The following is a 15037-nucleotide window of genomic DNA, read 5'->3' as shown; positions in this document are numbered from 1 at the left end:
AGTTCAAGTTTTGTCAGCTTCTGAACCCCTTCCTGTCTTCCATGGTGCTCCAGAGCTCTGCAGAGAAGCCAGATGCACAGATCTCTGCAGAATATCCAGCATAGTGTACCACATGGTCAATTCTTCTAAATCACAAAGAATTAGTTGTTAGATTCATTGCAGAGATGCCTGGAGCACAGGCAGAATGACCTTTGACAAATCATCTTCTCTCCCCCACACACCCTAATTTCTCTCTATTAATCAAGAGCCAGCTCTCCCAAGCCATTCTGGCTGTACTCAGTCAGGATGCTCTGCCTCACCCTGCAAATGCCCAGAGCATTGAGCTCCCACCTCTCTTCCCAACCCCATTCCTTCTGCCTCCAAAGATGGAGCCTCTTCCCCCAAGGCTGAGCAATGTGACAATATGCTCAGACCTTGGCTCATAACAGTGGTAACCTCCGAGCTGCTGACTGTTGCTCAGCAATAAACAACACTTGTGCTATTAATAAACACTATCTGTCAGCCTTGGTATTTTTAATGCTTGAACACAGTGCCCTGGCATGCAGAGCTGCTCGGAGACTGAAGGCCCGATTCAATGATGAGTCTAAACCAGAGTAAGGCAATGCATTGTGCACCCCTGCAGCTTGTGCATGTTGTGGGGTGGAAGGTCCCTGCTCCCTTGAGTGTTGGACAGGACCTCAGTTCTTCCCTGCATGGGATTTCCTCTCCCATCCACTGCAGTCCTGAAGCACTGAAGCTCAGAGGCAGGCGTTACTTGCTTTAATAGCCAAGGATGGAGCTAGGAGGAACTCTGAACCCATATGAGTCAGTGAAAATGCTTCAGATTTTCTTCATGATGTGCCAGTATATTTAGCTGAATCAGCAAGGGACCGCTGCCTACTTACACAGTGTCTTTGGACTTGCGGTCCTGGAAGGGAAGGTTTCAGCATCAGCATGAGAAATACTCCCCTAAGTACACAGATCAAGAAAGTCCTGAGGGGAATTGTGCACTGGAGTGTGATCCCTCCAGAAGTCTAGAAGAGAATTAGGAAGGAAAAGGAAGCATGTGTGGGATCCAGTCAAACTGTACTGAAGTTGCACCTCTCCTCAAACTAGCCTGGTCCTTGCTGGGATTAGTGTAGACTGAAGGGGACAGGTATGATGCCACCTGGGGGGGCTTCACCCTTGGCTGCTTGAGGGCATGGAGAGGGTACTGGGAGGGCTTTGGTGGGGGAGGTTGGGATGAATGGCTGAGAAAACAGCCACCATAGTGAAACAAGTGGGTCCCAGTTCTGGTAAAGCCCAGCAAATACTACTATCAGCGGTGCTTACCCAAGTCAGCAGGCAGTGCACTATCAGAGGGCAAATCCAGAGCAGCCTGGAGAGGCAGGGAGAGCTGTGCAAGAGAAAGCTCTGGCCAGCATGACTCAACCCTCACTAGCGGTGACACACCTACAAGAAGCCCATTAAAAATGAAAGGAAGAAAATCAAGCATCTATTTTCTTTCTTTTGCTATACACCACCTCTTTTACCACATCCACATCTCAGTGTCTGGACTGCTGGGTGAATGCCATGATGGCAGCGGAGATAATTGTTGTAGATCATAATTCTTGGTTCTTGGAGCTGCACAGCATTTTTTGAGAATTAGTGCCTGTCATGAAGAGCTTCCAGCATCGCTGCAAACAAGCCATTATAATGGAGTGCAAATAGCCACAGAAGAGGGAGGTGGGAGAACACAGTGTCAGGGCAGATTCCTTACCCCACTGCTTTAATAGCCTTTAGTTCTGTTGCCCGCTAGCCAAACCCTAGAATCCCAGCTCTATCCCTGCTCCATGGACTTCACCAGCCCATCCTGCCATGCTCCTCACCTTATGTGGTCTGAAGCTCCACTATCTTCTTTTTTCCACTGCCTTTGACTCTACTTCAGAGCTATCCACCCTGATGACTGCAGCCCCACACATATCAATGAGAATGGGTGCTAGTCAGAGTTTTTAACTAGTTTTCTGCCTGTTAGGTTGGGTATCAGTAGGGATGTGCCACTCACATGCCTGGATAGGGTCAGGATGGCTCTACCATTGCAGGCAATTGGCTGCAGTGGAAGAGACAGGCTGTCCACCTCCATCTTTCCTCCCTGTGCCCCTTCTCCCTCCCTCCTGCAGGCCTTTAGGATGGGTCTTCTCTCTCAAAAACACCATCCCAAAGCCACTGTCTTTTATCTGATTCAGATTGGGTTGCTTTCTACTTTTTTCTCTATTGCCCCACAGAGGAGGGACCAGATGAGCTCCAAATGATGTCAGATTTGATTTATTATTGTTTAATATCACGTTGCTTTCTGTTGCCATTGCACAGAGTTAGCTCACTTTGGGAAAAACCTCTCTTCTTTGGACAGAACAGATGGTCTGCAAAGTAATTTATTTTTGCTTACCTAATCCAAAGCAGGCTGTTCTTTCATCAGAGCTTTGGTTAGGTGAAATTTTCCCTTGGCAGAAATAGTAAGGGAGAAGGTAGGAAAGTGGGAAAGAGCAAGGGGGTAGTGAGCGAGCTCTACTGTGGTTGAGGTTTCCCAGCTTGTCTCCCTGTCTCCCCTCTGCAGAGCCCCATTTCACTCCTGCCAGCCCTGCAGACCCAGCCTCAGAGGAGTTTCCCAGTGGTCTGGGATGGGGCCAGTGCCAGACACTGTGGGGAAGAGGGCAGGAACTACAGCTGCAGGTAATTGTGAAGTAACCTGTTCAGATGTGTCATTTTGTCTTAGACCCTGTCCATCAGGTTTGGCTTGCATCCTGGAGCAAAAAAGCTTAGATCTCTCACATTTTTATTTTATCTTGTGTAGCTCTGGATGTTCATTTTTACCCACTGAAACATCTGATCCTTTCGTGCTTCCTGCGGAGCACTTGGCCTCCCTGATGACAATGATTTCCATCTGTGCTCTCCTTCAGATCATTTCCAGGCTCTTTTTGGTGAGCATGTTGATTCACTGGGATTCGAGCTCCTGTTTTCTGAATGAGCTCAAGGGCTTCCTGGGGTGGCTGTTGAAGCTCTTACTGCTGAGCCAGCTCCATAAAGCAGAGCATCTCGTCCTGCAAGACTCCATGGGGCCCACTCAGTGTGGATGGGTACTCTTGTGCTTCTTCCAGGATAATAAGCCAAACTCGGAGGACTGTTCAGAGCATGGAGAAGACTTTAAGTAGGAGGAGAGGAAGGGAAGACACCCAGAAGCCACACTTCTTAACCCACTCACTATATCAATCCTGGCAGGGATGCTAGCTGACACACACTTCACCTCCTGCGTGCCCACTGGGCAGATGAAGAACACTACATTTGTTGCCATCACTACTTTTAGTATCCAGCTCTTAAAAGCCTAGACCTATATCATCTTAAAATGTTTACTTATTTTGTTTGGCCTGAATCCTAGAGAACATAACTGTGGGTTTCCGAATATTTAAGGCCAATGTGTTATTTATAAGCCATGTCGGAAACATTCTGAGCATGTGGATTTCTACTGAGTAGAGTCTGGGTTTGGTATGTCCACACACTTCGGGTTTGCCATTCTGCAATGCTTTCTGTGGTGATTGCATTTGAGGTTAGCAATGTCTGCAGCTGTACCAGTCTCATGACATTCTCCAAATCTTTAAATCTACTGGCAAACAGAAATGAAAGAAAAAGGTGTGTAGCAAAGGACTGAGGGAGACCTTGCAGTGCCCCATTTAAAATCCTATCAGACATCACACCTCTTGGCTCTCCATTGGTCCCCTAACAGAGTTCTCACACTTCTCTCCTGAGACAGTGACCACAGACCTCAGCACAACCACCTCCCCAGGGAGGAACAAGGGATGAAGAAGCACTGCGTGTGAATGGAGTTCGTCTCCACGCTGTCTGCCCGCGATGTCCCTTCTCAGCAGTCTCTCTTCTGGGACACATAGCCCCACTGCAGCCCATGGGCCTGATGATGAGATGGGAGCCAGCCTGGTTCCTGGGGCTCCTGTTTTCCTCCTTCTGCAGGAGCAATTAGGCTGCCCTGAGGCTGCCTTCAGTAGGCTGATGTTATCTCTACCCTGACGCAGATCAGCCCTGAGACCTTCTAGCAGCAATGCCAGCGTCACTCTCTCCCTAATGCCTGTGCGCTTCTACCTGAGAGATAGGCTGGCTTCCAGGGCTCTTCAGCCTTTCCTTTCACAGCACCTGAGAATCTCCAGAAAATCCCTCTGCCCTGTGCTTGAGGTGAGCTCAGAAGGCTGTTCACAGCAGAGATGCACCCTGCAGCTCCAGCTTTCTGGCTGTGGTACTCTAGGAGGGGGACTTAGCTTCCTACCGCCTACAGAAGGTCTCCACATTTGCTGCCCGTTAATTGAGACAAGATAAAAACCTGCGTCAGGAGTGCCTGTTCCTACTGACACCATTGTACCCACCAGATCTGCTCAGCTCAGAAGTTAATTGTGTCTAGAAGTGATCCTTGCTGCTCTGTGTCACTGCTGAGGGAGAGGCGATCTCTACCCTGGAAAGCTTTTACCTAATTAGACAAGACAGATAGAGAAGGAGGCTAAAAGAAGGAAGTGGTGCTCTGCTTGCCCAGGGCTACACGCTGGGTGAGTTGCAGCAATGGGATGTGAAGCCAGGCCTGATGCTGTGTCAGTCACCAGAGAGACGACCAGATGCCAGGCTCTGCAAAGGGCACTAGTTTTGTTTTACTATGTGCCTAGAGTTTGTTATGGAGCAAAGGGGCTGGACTGGACTCAAACTTACCCCCCTGATATCTGTGTTTCCTTGATTATGGTTCTGAAGTAAAATTAAACCAGACATATGGCCTTTGTTTCACCATATACTATGGGGCACATGCTCATATTTCTGTGAGAGCCCTCAGCCTTGTATTGTATTGTTTTATACTGTCCAAGAATCTACACCATTTTGCCCAATTTTGCTACTGAGGTAAGGGGTCTGAGTGACAGGACTCTCAAGGAGACTGGGCCAGTGTAGGGCCTCTTCTTGCTGACCTGCTCTATTCTGATACCCATGATTATTTGGGGTACATCAAGATCTTCAGTTATACATCCTAGCAGAACATTTTATATCTTAGGGTGATTACAAGTTCTTTAAACAGCAAGTCAAGGTCTTGTAGAGAATGGGAAGGACAAGGGTGAAAGAAAATGCCCCTGAACCATGAGACAGAGTGCAAGAAATCATCTTTATTTCAGCTGTTTCAGCAGACTGATTTTCCTTCAGATACCAAGAACCACTTGGGAGCTTCTTGCCTAGAACCCTAGAGTTTGAATGGGAGAGGAGATGAATTAGGAATAATGGACTTCCACAGAGCTGGGATGACCACAGTTTCTGAGCTTCAGGTCGAGCCTGGTCTGCAGACTATTTCAGTTCATGCATGCTCACACCTTATTGCCCACAGATTAACATTAGCAGGACTCTTCATTCTGTTCATCTGCTTCTGATGTTGGGGATCACCTGGCACTTTGCTCACAGGGTTTGTACCTCGAGGATAATCAGCTGTGGCAAACACTGAGGTGTTTCACCTTTCTCTCTGATCAGAGAAGCCAGCCCTGTGCAATTAAGAAGCTTAGCTCAAGGCAACAGAAGCCATTATTGCTGGGCTCCTCTGCTCTGCTTGAACTCTGTTATCCACGCTAAAAATGTCAAAGAAAGAAAACATTTCCTTCTCTCCCTGGCGTCTCCCTGGCGCTGGTTGAGTGGCAGGTGCATATCTGAGATACCTGTATGTGCGTCTATCTGATCACCCTTTCCCCCCACTTCAGGCTGTCTAATTCGAGGTGGGATGGTAATTGGTCTTATGATAGAGTAAGAACACCTGGATAGGTGTGATTCTGGGAGCTGTTGGAGTTGGCAAAAATATGTAGCCTTTAAATCAAAACACAAACATACATGTATGCTTTTACATACATATATATGCTATGCACAAAACTGAACCTCCTATCTAGACTGAAACATAACTGATGCTTGAGGGAAGGTGTATTCACTCCCAACCAAACGACAGACTGTTCCTTCATGGATGGTCCCTGTAATTTCCTACCTGCTCTCTCAGATGTCACTGAACATTGCTCTGTTATTCAGACATACTTCCCAATCAGAACTTACATTTTGTGGGTTTGTTTTTCCACATTCAGACTCTATTATTAATACATGAATTGGTGATAAAAGCAATTAAAGGCCCATTTTCACAAAGAAAGCTCTTTCCAGAGATGATTTCTCTAATCCAACTTCTACTTTGTTGGTTTGTTGTCCCGCAGTCTGTTGGCACAACAATGGCTATGTTTGAGTCATAGAATCATAGAACTACTTGAGTTGGAAGGGACCTCTAAAGGTCATCTATGCAATGAACAGGTCCCTGGTTGCTCCCAGTCCAGCATCCCAAGGTGTCTTACTGGGTAGATCAGAAAGAGATACACATTCCGTTAGCACTTCAAACATCGTTTGAAGACCACTGTAGACATACTGAACTGCGCAGAGATCATTCTCTTTCATTTAGGAGATGTGAGTCTCACCACTCTGACTGGGAGAAGATCAGAATGAACTGGTTTGGCTCCAAGGTGGACAGCTATGCAGGATTAGGTAGGAGCAAGGGCTGTTTTCTTTCTGAAAGGCCTGTGATTATAATTGCAGATCTCAACACTGTTCTTTGAAGAGATTGTATAGGATTTAAGAATGAAAGTCTGCTGTGTATGAGCAATGAAATCTGCTGTCACTTGAAGAAAGCTCTTCTGTGCAGGGATCAGTGCTATCTGATGGATTAGATAACCATCTGCAGGAGGGAAGGTTGATTGCAGCCTTCCCAACTTCTGTCTTATTTGTGCGGGCAAGTCAATCTCCTTTCTCTGGCTATGATATGTAGTGAGCTAAATAAACCATCTATGAGGAAAGAATGGATCTCAGAGGGCAGGCAGATGTTAGTCAGACTGCTTCAGGCACTTCTGGGGAGGCCTCCTGATATCACCATGATATGATGAAGTAAGGAGTGGGTTAACTCTGAGGTTGTGTTGTGGGATGGGGGCTGTGACTGTTGGTGTGGAAGTCTGACATTTGGATGGGAGTCATCAAAGCGTCAGAACTGGGAGAACAGTTTGGTTCTAGAGAGTGACATATGAATAAGTGTAGGGAAAAGAGGGCCTCTTCTTGTGAAGTGGCATCAGGAGAGATCTTCATTTTCAGCTTAGAAAGTTGTACGTCACACTGGGATAGGCAGTGATGGACTCATTTCTGAAGCTCCTTGTCCCCATGTTCCTGCAGGCACAAATATTCCCCCCGACGCTTTTACAACACAGAGAGGAAAGTGACTTCATGACATTCCTTTTCTGACTGTTTCTCTGGCGTGTGCTTTCTAAACATAGATCTAAAAATCAGAAAGCACCAGGAGAATTATGGGTTTCTACACCCTATTGTGCTTTATAATAATTATAATTATTGTAAATACGGCCCAGACACTGTAATTTTCTGCTCTCCATTGGGTCTTTCTTTTTCATTTTCTTCTTCTTTTTATGACTGTTTTCTAAGAAAGTTTTCATATGTCACCTTATAGATGGGAAATGGCAGAGTCAGCTCTTAAAATAAAAGGAGAGGAGTGGCTTTTGGGGAGATGGAGAGAGGTATGAGGAGAGAGAAATGCCATATAGTCTGTAGTGAGGGCACCAGTGGGGGGCAATCAGGAGACCTGGTTCTGCACCTAAGCTAATGCCAACCTGCTGCGTGATTATAGGCTCCATCTTTATACCTATTTTTGGTTGTGGGGACCTCCTCTTTTCTCTGTCACTGTTTGGCTTAGCAGCTCTCTGACTTTAAGTCAGATCTTAAGAGGTGATGAGCTCTTCTTATGTGCGATGTCTGGATGATGTTATTGTGAGAAGGTACAGTATAGGTACTTGAATAGGTGTATGTTAGCTTATGTAACATTGTTCAGGTAGTCAAAAAACACTTGCTTACACTGAGGATGGATGTGCGGTATGATACAGCCATATAGCAGGCTATTCCCTTTGTGTGTCCAGATACCAGATACAGCTGAGATGTAGCTGAGATGTGTCTTCCTGACAAGGGAACTTTGTTTCAATCCTGTGAAACTAAGGCAAGGAGTCCAGTGAAAAGTGAGGGAGAACTGAGGATTTTCCCACCAGAAAATAGAAATGTGGCCAGGATTCGGATTTAGACAGGTGAAGTGCAAGGTACACCTAGACTTCAGAGAAGAGATGAAGCTAATGTTGGCTGGATACTTGCACAGGAGTGGTGAGGGAAGGAAAGATGCAGTAAGCAGAATAAGGACAAGAAAAGGACTAAATATGTAGATGCTCTGAATTCAGGCAAGAAAATCTGCATTGTCTTCAGACTGAACTTATAAAGGTAGAAAGAAAACAGAGGAAAGAAAAAAGAGGTAGGACTGATCCTGAGAAAAATCAGCATGTGAAAATATGGTGAACAAAAGAAGAACACTGATGTGATGTAGAAAACAGGAAAGCAAAAGAGAGTCAAAGTCATTCAGAGCGAGAATGACCATTTTTTAAACAAGGAACTTATTTGAAACCTCATCACTAGAAACTCAACAGAGATTTGAACTGAACCGCAACTAATTTACCCAAGTTTTGCCCAAGCACACTAGCTGAGCCTGGAGCTTAGGTTTCTTTTTCTCATGAGTCTCCGCTGGAGGCTTCCAAAGCAAAACAAAGCAAGCTACTTTTCACCACAGAACAAGGGGAAACACGGTTTTATATCTTTTAAAAGCAAATGGAAGAGTCTTTGTGGCTGACTTTTTACAAAGAGTGCGTGGTTTATAGGATGGACTAGGGGCAAGAGAGATGTAGGTATTATACTTCTAATGAATAGCAACACAATTTAGTGATTGTAGCAGGTGCTGGGACTTGAGTTTTGACTTTTAGTTCCAGGTGTGGGAAGTGACCAGCTGTTGTCTGTGGCTTGGTGGTGTTCTGAGTTTAATTCCTGCCTTCCCCATTGACCTAAAACAACTTACAGAACCTCTTGCTTAGTACAGCAACACCAATTAATTGCCTTACAGGGGATTTCCCTGAAGCCTAAGCTGCTGTTTGCAAAGTGCCCAGAAATCTGCTGGTGAAAGGTGGTTTAGAGGAACAATGATTTAACATATGGGGCAAGAACTTCTTACAAGAAGGCTTGTGTAGTTGCCTCAGGCCATCCATAAATAAACTATTGCAGGCATTGCAATAGGCTGAGCAGAGCACCCTGTGTTAAAGGAACAGCTGCTTTAATATTTGGAAATAAGTAAAATCTTCAACTATCTGCATTTCTTACAAATGCCACAAATTCTTTAGGTTTGTGGCTCCATCATTCCAAGCTGTTGCTTTGATTTGCTAATGGGTCTCTGTAGTGGAAAAAAAAACAACCAACATGCGTGTGCTTCTTTTATTTATGGGTCTAACACTCAGATGTTATCTTGTGCCCACCAAGAGAGCAAGAACATGGGGTGTACTGAATTCCAGCAGGAAAGATCTGCAGGGATTCTGGAGGGTAAAATGCTAATCAGCTAATTATGAAAAGGAGGTAATCTAGTTTAATTCAAGAATGTATTACAAGATAGACAATTATCTAGTGTTAATTGTCCATTTCATTGAATTAATTAGAGCTATTCTGACTTATGGTTACTGAGGGTTTGGTCAAGTCTGTGTAAACAACTCTAAGCCTGTCTGAAGGCAGCAAGAATTAGTACCAGCAGATATATCTAGGTGAGCTATGGGTCCTTACCAACTATACTCCAAACCCTTCTCCTTCTTGTTGCTGCAATGAGTGCGGAGCCCTGGGTATTGGTTTTGCAAGACTCAATATTGACTCCAGGCTCCAGGGCTAGGTATGTTGTTTAAACGACTCAGAAAGCAGAGAGTGTGAGAAACACCAGAATAGGCAGCTGGCAGTTTAATTTTGGCATGGGTAAGAACAAGGTAATACAACATGAAAGACCAATTTAAACTACTTACGTAACACGACAGACCCTAAATTAATTATTTCTTACTTAAGAAAACATCAAGGTCTTTTTCAGACTCCTTGAGCAGAAGTGAACACAATAGCTAGTTAGTACTGAGAAGATTGTATTATAATACCTTTCTATAAATCAGGTATATGCCTATATTTGAAATGATGTGCTCAGATTTTGTCACTTTTCTATTCAGTAATAGATTCCTAAAGATAGATGATGCAAATTATTAGAATACCTACAAAGATTTCACAAAGAAAAGATTGGGAGCATTAATTTAGTAAGAGGGACGTGATTTGGCAATGAAAAGAACAATAGCAAGGAGAAGGCACATGAGACCCTGCTATTTATTCTTTATTAAAATACCAGAATGTGAAAGAAAAATCTCATGACTTACAATACTGCATCTGAAATACTAATAAAGATGCGGGCTGTTTTACACAATATATATCCTGTGGAATTCATTGTTTGAAAATATTACCGGGGCCAAGAGCTTTGGAAGACATTACCCTCACATTTTCCATACAGGAGTAATAAAAATATCATCCACCTCTACACCAGATGGGATTAAAAACCTACAAGGGATATAAATCTTAGCTTTCATGACAATAATTGCTGTGAGCTAGACGAGGGAGCCTATTGCATAACTGTCCACCATGAGGGCTTTTCCACCTCCCATGTAGCATGCAAGGCTGGTTCTGAGAAGAGATGAGCTGCTGTGAGAGACACAGATATTCTCCCTTTCCATCCCTCCTCTCCCCATGAACATCTTTTTATCTGGAACATGTCCTTCAGCTGTCCTGCCATGAGTTCTTGCAGTGAAGCACCAATGGGACAGACCCCTACCCTGGGCTGTGTCAACAGTGGGGGCTGTATTTGGCGTGCTGGCATTTTACTGATGAGCTGGCTGAAATGCGGCATGCCTCCAGCCTTGGGAGATGTGAAGGCTGGCATTCATCTGACTCCATGCAGCAGCAAGCCCTTGGGGTACGAGTCAGCAGCAGAGAAGGCACCCATCTGCTGCAGACATCGGTATTTCTCTTGAGACGGAGATTTTCAGGTGATTCACTGCTATTGTGAGAAGACACCATCAGAGAGAATGAGGCAGTTCCCTCAGGCAGCCCATGTGTTGGTGTGGAGAGGAGGACTGAAAGTCCAGATTTGGCCCAAAGTTTGGTATGGACAAGGTGAGAAGAACCAAAGGGTCTGGTGTGTGAAGTCCGCAACCAACTTGGAGTTAGAGGAATGACCTTGGCTGCACTGAAATTTGAACCCACTGGGGAAGGGATGTTGTCTCCTTGCCAAAAGATTCATTATAGCTATTCATCTGCAGCGTGGTTAGGTGCCAGCCAAGAACGGGACTCTAGTGCTCTAGGCAATGTTCATACAGAGCAGGAGGTATGAATCTAACAGATGTGGCTACTTCAGTGTCTAGAAGTGATGAGGAATAATGAGAGCACCAAGGCTGGGGTTGTCCTAACATCCCGAGAAACTGAGCTGATGATGTAAGATCTCCTTAGACCTCACCTGCTGTTATACAGGGAGAGACCCTCAGTTTTTCCATGGGAAAGGAACTTCTGAAAGTCAATTCAATTATTTTTTGGAATTTTCATGCAAAGATGATTTTCAAATGATTTCCAGTTGGAGATTTTGCAGTTTGTAGCTCATTTACAGAACATGAGTATTTCAAACCATCAGCTGGCAATACAAATTCATGCCCTTTTTGTGTTATATCATAATTACTGTCTGTTTTAGGATAAAGTGTCGTGCCTAATATGGCATGAGATTTGAAACGTTCCGTTCTTTTACTTTTAAACACCATTATAGGCAGCTGCTATATAGCGCTAATTAAAAAATCTTATCTTCCTTTACAGATCAAAGCGGCTTTTGTTTGTTTTGTAACAAAACAGCCTGATAAAAAGTCAAACACAAGAAGTGTCAAACTGGTTCATTATAAAATAAACAGGAGGCACTTTGATCTGTGAAAAAGATAAGGTGTTTTAATTAGTATTAAATAACAACTGTCCATCATGATTTAGGAAAGGAAATAAAACTCCAGTATTTCAGGTCTTTTATATGGTGACGCTCGTGCTGAAAGTAAAAGGGAAGTAAAATGGGGAAATGGCTTCAAACTAAAAGAGGGGAGATTTAGGGCGGATATAAGAAAGATTTCTACAATAAGGGCGGTGAGGCACAGGCACAGGTTGCCCAGAGAGGTGGTGGATGCCCAATCCCTGGAGACACCCAGGGTCAGGCTGCACAGGGCTCTGAGCACCTTATGGAGCTGTAGGTGCCCCTGTTCACCGCAGGGGAGTTGGACCACATGGCCTCAAGGGATCCCTTCCAACTTAAATGATTCCGTTATAACAAAAATTGAGTGAAGATTTTGGCATGTATAAGTTAATAAAAGCATTTTTCCATGGAAATTTGTATTGACATTAATATTTTGTTACTAAAACCAACGTGTTTCATCAAAAGATTTCTTAGAATGAAAAGCTATGGATCTCTGCTGAACGCTCCCTCAGAACAGCGTCCTGTGATCTCAGGGGTGAGCAAACATCAGCCTCTGTCCACCTATTGGGCACCAGCTCTGCCCCTTGTTCTGGGATCACTGAGAGCTGCTGGGTTATGCTGCTTGCTTTTCACAGCCTCCTGTTTATCTCACCTTTGGTCCTGCTCTGTGTTTACAGTTAAGCTGTTCGCTCAAGTGCCATATACTTAGTCAGGATTTGCTGAGAGAGCAAAGTTCTTCAAGCAGAAGACAAGAGCAGAGGAAAAACAGCCCATAGCTGCTACGCTCATCTGTGACTTGCTTCACAGAGGTTGCTCAAGACGGGCTGCTAGCTAATATGTACAGAAAAGATAGCAGCAGCTGTATGTCGGCAAAATTTAGAGGCCTCTGAGACTCTCCTTTGTTGTCATTTTCGGTGATTTCTCGGTGCCTTTGAGATGATGGCACAATAATTGCTGTTTTTACTTCCAGTATATTATCAGGAATGTTTTTATGGTAGCACTAAATTCTGAAATACAGATGAGGTGACTGCTTCTGCTGCCTCACCCCAGCCCTTCACATTTACAGTTTCCCATGTCTGTCTTATAGCTATCGCAGATAAAAGAACACAAATAAACAAGAGGTAATAAGGAGAAAACATGACTTTTACTGGGACCAAATCATGCAGCTAGGAAGAAAGAAAAGCTGTCAGGCACCCAAAGGCAGGTTTACCCCCACTCGCTCATATCCTACAGAAATATTAGACATGAAGACTTAGCACTTCAGTTCTTCAAAGAAGAAAGCCTTGGCAAGCTGGGCTTTTTGATAGGATGCTTGATATCTGTGTGAAGCACAGGCCTCCAGTGAGAATCCCTCAATCGCTGCGAGTAAAATCCCATTAAATTATATGGGATACGAGAAATTCAGGTCTGTGAGTGAAAGGCAATAACCTGTTGCTTAAGAGGTAAACAAAGCAGCACAGAACTGGGAACCACTTGAGGCAAATGTTAATTTGAACAGGGACGTGAAGATATATATGTGTATTACAAGGCAGCAAAAATATTGTGTGAAAGTCATAAACAGGTGATTGTTTATATGTTTTCAAAGGAACTCTTGAAATAATATTTATGAAGGGTCAGGGGAGGAAAATCCAGCCGTTTATCCAGGAAACTGTGCTGAATAAAGCTGGAAATGGCAACAACACTATGCCAGGGGTCAAGACCACTCATGGGTGTAGTGTTTCTACCACATCCGTCAAGCTGGTAGTGACGTTAGTGGTTGTGCAGGTGGCTCAGACCTCAGGTTGTGACTCCTGTGGTGAGAGCTGGTCTGACAAAGCAAGATCCTATGCAGGTTTGAAATGAGCTGCCTTGGGAGGTGGTGTGGTATGAATGTGAAGGACTAGAGCTAAGGGGCTGAGATGAGGAAATGGCTGCAGGAGACAAAGGGGTAAAATCACTGAAGGTGGAATTGCCCAGTTTACTGTATTTTCCTGATCTTGAGCCTGAGGTATCACAGCTGGGGTTGCAGGACTGGTGTGCAAGTAAAAGTTATCCCTGTTCAGAAGGGCCACTGTCATCTCACATGTGCCCCAAGAGTATGTCCACAGGGACAGTCCTGCCCAAGAGTCTCTCTGGACCGAGTACAACTTTTTGGTGTCCCAGGAAGGTTCCTCTGTGTGCAGAGGGGTGCTAGCATCCCTCAGCCCTAGGCAGGCTCTCTCCAGTGGAACAACTAACTTTGGCTTTTCTTCCATCCCCTTCCATCTCCACCTTCCTCCTTCCCTGTGGTCATTTCTCCTCAACCACTGCTCCTTTCCAAGAGTACAGTGGTTCACCCTGCCCCAAACCCTCTATTCCTGTATTTCCCATTGCTTCCTTTTATGTCCCAAAATCACAGCTCCTTTTCCCGCTAACCACTCCCCGCCCAGACTCACCAAGGAAGGTCAATCACCTATCTGTGCTCTAATCAAGCTTTCTTGGCAGCCATCCCAAGGGAGGGACCTGGTATTCTTACGTAGCCCGCATGTTCCCATGGCCGTTCCTGCCTTGTGTAAGCAGCAACTAGTGGAGCCGCTGCTTCAGCTGCAAACTGTGTGGCTTTTCCACGAAGGCGCTCCTTAGGTTTCCCCCTCAAGATAGTCCCAAATACAGAACAATCTGACACATGCAACACTGTGTTAGAGTGTAGTAGATGCTGTGGATGCTGGGAGGGATCTCAGGAGGGTCTCCTTAGTCAGTTTTCCTGTCTGTTTATTGAGGGGTAAAAAACTCTTCCTTTTGCAACTAAGCATTGAGTGTTAAGCCATGTTTGGTGAGCCAGCCAGCAATGAAGCCTGTGAGGAGCCTGTGCACTATGCCACGCACCTGGGCAGTTTGGTGTGGATCCTATCCTCCAGTCCTAAAGAAGCACTTCTGCCTCATGCATAGCACAGGACATGCCTTGTGCCTTTCCTCCAGGATGCTGAGCTGCCTGCCCTGCAGAGCCATGTGCCTGGAGATGTCCCTGATGTTGTCCCCAGCCTCTATGCTGAGACCAGAGAGGGAGGAGACCACAGTCATTGCTCTGAGCTCCACCTTCTCTTGTGACTTGTGGCCTTGCAGGATGCATGCTGTATC

Source organism: Coturnix japonica, chromosome 3, assembly GCF_054131305.1.
Source record: "Coturnix japonica strain WE chromosome 3, WE-NBRP24, whole genome shotgun sequence".
NCBI classification, from domain to species: Eukaryota; Metazoa; Chordata; class Aves; order Galliformes; family Phasianidae; genus Coturnix; species Coturnix japonica.
Note: the sequence above shows the minus strand (reverse complement) of the source record.